Below are 7,105 nucleotides of genomic sequence, written 5' to 3'. Positions count from 1 at the left end.
CCCAGCGGCTCCTCTTCTTCGGCACCTCCCCATCGTGGGGGCGGGGGCATTCCCGGCAGCGTGGAAGGGCGCAGGGTCGGTGGCGAGCATAGGAGGGCGCTTGGGATGGGGCGGGCCGGGGCCGGCGGTGGGCACAGGAGGGTGCTCGGGAGGGGGCTGGCTGTGGCCGGCGGCGGCCTTTTTCTTCCCCTTCTTTTGTGGGAATGGGAGAAGCGGGGGCATTTTATTCTCATATTGGAATGTTAAAATATATATGGACCAGTTGTTAAACAACCGGTCAATAGGGATTAACATTAAAAACTGGTCAAAAAATGGACCGGTCATTAGTTTTCCCAGAAAAAAAAGACTATAGCCCCTGAGCATCCAAGTGGGCCGATGCCACTTTTCGATGAAAATCTCAAAAAATAATAAAAATAATTTTAAAAAAGTTAGAATTTAATCAAGATCTCGATGGAAAGAAGAGGGCTTTGAAAGCCGCCGAGGCTAAAGTCTCGGCTATCCCCCAAATGAGGCAAGAGCAACAGAGGATCTGCAAGCGATGATGACGACCACAGGATAGCGGAAGAGATGACGACAGTAGGTTACGTGATCGGTGGCTTTGATACCATGTCGAAAAAAGGAGAATGAGAGAGAAAATTGTATTTCTTTCCGTCCATTATAATGTACAAAGAGCAGCCTTTATATAGACTAGGAGGCTAACAAAGTTAGGTGTGGCCGACTAAGTTTGGCGTAATTAATCACAAATCAATCAAGATGAATTTGGTAAGGCCAACTAAGTTTGACATAATCAATTATAAATCAATCATGATCCTAATGAATCATATAATTTTAACACATTTGTTGGTTGTCGGCATTGGGACCACCGACAAGATTGATTTTTTTTTTCCTCCTTGAAATCGGGTGGGAAAGAGGAAAGGGACCTACCTCCGACGTGGCCGCTTGCTGGGACACCATCGATCGGCCCCTCCCAAATAGTCGATGGTGACCACTCCGGCCACCTGATGGAAGGAAGAGGATGCGGCGAAACCTGAGTCGTCCCTTCTTCTTTCTTTTCTTTCCTTCTTCTTATTATTATTATTATTATTATTATTATTATTATTTAATTTCTTTCTAAAGCCCCTTTTCTGATTTTTTTTTTTAAATCTGATTTCTTCTTTATTTGATCCATTATTTGGATTCTCACCTCCTACAAAATCCAAGCTCTAATACCAAATGTTGAAATTGTAAGGACACCGTGCAGAAGATTAGAACACAAATCAAACTAGAAAAGATTGAAGCATACCTTTAAAGTTTTGAGCAACCATTGATGATTGTTACAATAATACTTGTGAAAAAGAAAGCACAAAGATAGGGTAGATCTTCCTTTAATGTCCTCCTTTATACCCGTCTTCTCAATGGGATAGGTGCTCCTTAGGAACGTAGAGATCTTGATACCTTAGAATTTCTCTAGAGGTAGATATATATGGAAGTGGAATCAGGATGTAGCCCAATTAGTAAGGTTAATAGGTTTACCCATTATAAAGCCCATTAACCAAATCAGGCTTGCACCAATACTCGCTACAAAATAATAGAGCCCAAAATAACTGTATAATCATAAATTAATTATGGGCTTCTTAATATTCATTCAGACGGCAACTCGGCCCGTATTACGTAATAAATTAAATTAAAATTAGTCCATAATCAATAGAATCCCATGAGAAATTCCAACACATTCTAATTCCTATTAGACTCCTTTCCTTCATTTATTAAAACCCTAACATACTAAATAAAGAACCAACCAAAACTTTTTAATATTGCATAGACATGCTTCAAGGTGCATGCCGATGCACGATAATTGAGAAGTTCCTCCACCCCATCTAATGCTGACTTGGCAAATTTGTGTACTTAAGATAAAAATCTAACTAATTCTAGACAAAAATTGAAAAATCCGAAAAAATAACAAAAAATCTACCAACAAGAATTTCCAAATTTCCACTTCCCCAGTCACGACAAAGATCTCCTTGCCTCCTCCCCTTTGGATTCTCTCCCTGTCCGTCCTCTACCTAAACCGGCGAGCTCGCGCTTCCCAATCTCGCCGAATCCCTCCACCTTCGTCTCGAGAATCCTCCCATTAACCTCCGGAAGGTGTCCCCTCTCTCTTCCAAATCCTTCTTTCTTCGTTGCTTCGATTTGATTCCTTTCGCTTTTTCAAAACTTCATTATTGTGGTGTATGTTTCGTTGTTTTTGAGCCCTAGTGGTGATTTCTTGCCTGGTTGCTGTAGGAGTCGATTTATGGGACGATGGCAGTGGCTATTGGGGTTATTTTTATCAGCTTATTCGCTGTTTTTGGAGGAAGAGGTGATTGTTTTGCTATGATTTTATCATATACTCTTTTTTTTTGTTGATCTTTGTAAATTGCTCGATGTTTCAAGAGACATTACTTAGACCATTAAATTAAAACAATTTCACTTATTAACAAGAAGAATATATTCTTTTTCTTCATTTTTCATTTATATTTTTAACGTTTTGGAGTTTAAAGGAACTTATGTGCTCAATTGTCTATGTTGTAATCATAAAAAGGAGAGCTGAATATCTACTACAACTCTACAAGTACCCATGTCATCAATATGTCATTTGGAAGTGCGTAGTTTAGTAATTTAAATCTTCTACCGGAACCGGAGGGTCCACAGTTGATTATGCTAATTCATGTTAGCCTAATCAAAATTACTTCAATCTATCTTATTTCTCCAATATATTGTAACTTTTAATTTGTTATATCTAATTTTTAGGCCAAATATTTCTCTAAATGCAACAATTAGGCATTGGTTGGTATATTGCTTGTGTATATGCTTTCCAGGCATTTCTGGTTGCTAGATTTTTCAAGAGTTTTGCTTGTTGTTGCTTCACTCCTGTCTTCTTAAGTCTCTTGTAGTTGTCCTTATTCCAGATTAATTAATAAAATCAAAGTTGATAAAGGAATTTCCAATGCCTCAACATATACAATTATTTGAACACATTGCATGGCTTCTGCCTTCAACTTGTCGAGCAAGATTTTTGGCACAGATGTGTGTCGTGTGTATATGTACATACGGACTTCTCTGGATATGCCTTAGTGCATGCTTGACCATGCTATTTTGTTTTGTTATTCTGGCATGTGGCATTTGTCCACTTATGTCATGCTCCTCACAATTGTACTGTTTCTCAATCTCAAACACTATCCTTACTTCATCATTCTCTTAAATAACTTAGAAACTTGAGAGAGCCTTTAATCTTTCATTCACCAAGAATACAGCCTTGATAAGTTGAAGTTGCCATCAGTAAGAATAGGAGTACAGCAAGGTGCACTTTAACATGCTGTTTTACATGTGCGCTGTACATATAGTTGATAAATTCCAATTTGTTTTGGTTTTCATGAAGAGATCCAGTTTTTTGTTGATGTGCCTTACCATAATGGCACCTGTGCATACAATGTCATGGTGGAAATTTTCCCAAATTGGGAATTCTATTAACCATATTGTTTTTATAAATTTTCTTTGGTTACTTCCAGCTCTGATGAGCTTGTCCAGCATGCATAGTGATGAGTGTCATCTCAAGCAGTAGTCTTTGCGATGCATTCACTGGACCTGCTCTATAGTACTCTCAATCTGCTACTCTATAGTACCTCTCTAGCATCAGCTATCATTGGGTCATCAAGAGAATTTCCAGATTCCAATAAGAATCAACACCATTTTGACAGTTTATTGTCTTTATTAATGATATTTGCAAGTATCTATTTCTTCTAGTCTTCCGGACCGCTTTTTCTTGGATGGAGCTTATAATAGACTATTGCATGTTAAAGCATACACAATTGGATTGAAGATTTATTCTGGATGCAGCTTGATCTGAAATATCCAGGTATGCCAGATGCAATGGTCTGTGGTGCTTCTATGTTTTAAGGAACTGCCTGAAAATTGTCTGGGAATCTGGATACTGATTATTATTCTTCATGTTTTGCTGTATGATTAAAGGTGCACCACGGGTTTTACTCTGCTTACCATAACACAACTCTATGTCCTGTGATTCTAAGTGTCATGGGTTTTACTCTGCTTACCATAACACAACTCTATGTCCCGTGATTCTAAGTGCCGCTAAAAGACTGGGGAGCTTTATGGGAATATCAACATCATCGTTAGTGGACATTCAATGGGAGGGGCTTGGGCTTCCTTCTGTGCATTTGTTCTTACTGTAACTACCATCAACTTCTCTTATTCATCTATATATGATGACCCACTATCTATTATAATAATATTTTAGAACCTTCTGGCTTATCATTTCCATGTTTTGAGGGAGGAGGTTGCTAATTACATGGTTATTTTCATTCCAATAAAATGCCAAATCTTTCGCTGTGATTGCATTTTAGCTTAGCGGTTTAATTAGATATAGAAAAAATAATTTCATCATCAACTTCTTTTATAGGTTAACTATGGACTGCAAGAAGTTCAGCTCATGACCTTTGGACAACCTCATGTTGGCAATGCTGCTTTTATCTCCTACTTCAGCAAACATGTACCACATACTGCTTGGGTGACATATGAGAATGATGTAGTGCCACATCTCCCACCATAGTGTACTTATTTCCCTCAAAAGACATCATCACTTCCCATTTGAGGTAATACAATGCTTAAAACTTGAAATTAATAAATTTATTGTCGAATTTATAATTTTATTTTGTAAATAGCACTGGAAAGAACTCCAGTGTACCTTATAAGTAGGTCTATGATAAAACTATTCTCAGTTCTTATAATGTATTCAGAAGTTTAATCACCTTTTTGTTTGTGTATGTGTCTGTCCACCTCTGATCTAAACACTTCGTAACATGATTTTGCATGCATCTGGATGAAAAATCATAGCTAACCATCACCGGGTTATTAGCTTCTCTAGTTCCATCTTAACTCTTCTTCCAAGGTGTTGCATGTAGCTGACTCATGTCGCCTATGCTAGGGATGCAACTCGGTCAGGTCAGGCTGGAGCAAGGACCATTCCAGATCCTTAACCAACAAACAACCTCAGACTGACAGGCCCAAGCCAACCACAAATCCACATGTTTGAACCCAACTCAAGTCCAACTTCAAAGTTTCAATTGGAACATTATTTAAACCCACCTGGTTTTTGTTGGATTTGGTTGGAGTGATTGAGGTTAGATTGTCTGAGGATTTTGATCGTGAGCTGGAATCTGCAAGACTCATGCTTTGGATAGATTTATTTCCCTAGGCTAGGTATATGGGTCAGATATGAGGGTCCTTCTATGTTGGGTTATATTGGGAGCTGTGGTGTATAATTTTGGGTCGAGTTGCATTTAGCCAGAACTTGAAACCAGGATGGCTTTTTCATGTCCAAAAGCAACTTTAGTTTTAGCCCAACCCATCCTAGAAGAGGTTTGTGACCCATTCCAGTTGGTTCCATGTTGGTACAGTACCATGTCGTATTGACATAATACACATGTTGATGTCGATCATATGCTGACGAGAGCAAGCAAGCAGAAAAGAGAGAAAAGGTGGAGAGATAGAAGAGGAGGAAGGACCTACTAGGAAAGCGGAGGCAGATCGTGAACTGGAGGTCGTCGATCGGAGGCTAGAGGTCATTGGTCAGAGGCAGGAAGTTATTGAGGGGGCTAGTGGCTAGTGGAGCGATGGAGAAGATTGAGTAAGGCTGGAGGTCATGGAGGGGGTTGGTGGCAGATAGAGACGATGTCCCCCATGACCGACATCTTACCAGCAGCCCAAGTGAAGAGCGAAGAAGCCTCCATGGGCGGATCGAGAGAGAGAGAGAGAGATTTTGAGGAGGGCAGATCAAGAGAGAGCGCGGGTGATCAAGAGGGTTTGGGGAAGGTTGGGATTTGTTAAAGGGGTCCATCCTAATTGACAGGTGCAGCCAAACTGACCTTGGTTCCCAATCAATTCGGCTCAATATTACCCGAACCAAGCAGTTTGGGTCAGGTTTGGCAGATGCCAAGAGGTTTACTTAAACCCAATTTTGGTTGAACCAAGTCTTACTGTTTTTCCAGATTGCTGATCCTTAGTTGCCAGAATGAAAGCAGGTGTGGGTATGGGGATTTTGAATAATGAACCACTTTGGAAGAGGGTGCCGATATGTTTCTCCAAAGGGGGAATGCCACCCTAATTAGAAGTTCCTAGCTTCTAAATGCTGATCGGCTACCGCTCTTTTCACAACAATCACTTCTAGAAACCTCCTCTATTTTTTAAAGAAATTTTTATAACTTTTCTATATTGTCTGCCATATGGTACACTTCACCTTAGAATGAATTTCAGGTACGGCTGCATAACATTGGAGCAGGAAACAGGACATATCTGGTTGAGAAGATTTGTGATGGATCTGGAGAAGACCCAGCTTGTAGCAGGTATGCATGCATATACCTGTTATCCTTACCGCGCATTGCTGCTGAACTCCCTTGCTTACACCTTTTTTGCGGCGGGGGGGGGGGGGGGGAAGGCCTGTGCATGGGAACAACATATTGGACCATCTTAAGTATTATGGCATTGAATTAGGGTCTGATGGTTCAGGCTCCTGTAAAGTAGTAATGGATACCAATATTGGAGAGTACCATGCGGACCTTGGTGGCAGCAATGTCTTGTCAAGGGATCCTACCACATCATCATTTTGAAAGCTGAATTTATCAACAGAGGCTTGCAGTAGCTCTGCATAGTATTCATTTACTTGTGAATTGATGCTAAAAGATTTGATGATTCTCTGCTTGCTAAGGTCCTGGAGAAATGTGTCAGTATTCAGTGTAAATGGTTCTATTGTTCTTCCACGGTCACCGAGGTTGTGTATATAAAACTAACCTTTTTAACCAATGGAACTCCAGATTATATTGGTTGTTCACTGTATTCTTTTGTAAAGTATGCAGCTGAGTTTTAGCACTAATCAAGTTGTTTGATTGAATGATGTGGTTTATGTTTTATTTTACAACTGCTGTTATTGAGTGCTACAGATGATAAAATTACCTTTATTTTCCTCTCTTCTTTTGCTGATTTTTACACAGGCTGTTTTAAGTCTTAGACTGCTCTGTTGAGAGGAATGGCAAAACCATGATTAGTTGTTTTAATACCGTTCCAAATTTTCGAG

The 7,105-nt window shown here is 39.7% G+C and overlaps 1 long non-coding RNA gene across 1 annotated transcript; it reads left to right on the top strand.

Moving 5' to 3' along the window:
• The first annotated feature begins 1,927 nt into the window (after window positions 1-1,927).
• LOC103714016 lies at window positions 1,928-6,867 on the top strand. Its single transcript, XR_003386930.2, has 5 exons — window positions 1,928-2,124; window positions 2,263-2,338; window positions 4,436-4,628; window positions 6,289-6,377; window positions 6,470-6,867. It is a non-coding gene; the product is annotated as an uncharacterized LOC103714016 (long non-coding RNA).
• Window positions 6,868-7,105: the final 238 nt, after the last annotated feature.

Source organism: Phoenix dactylifera, chromosome 1 (assembly GCF_009389715.1).
Source record: "Phoenix dactylifera cultivar Barhee BC4 chromosome 1, palm_55x_up_171113_PBpolish2nd_filt_p, whole genome shotgun sequence".
NCBI classification, from domain to species: Eukaryota; Viridiplantae; Streptophyta; class Magnoliopsida; order Arecales; family Arecaceae; genus Phoenix; species Phoenix dactylifera.
This window is presented reverse-complemented; position numbering and strand designations above follow the sequence as displayed.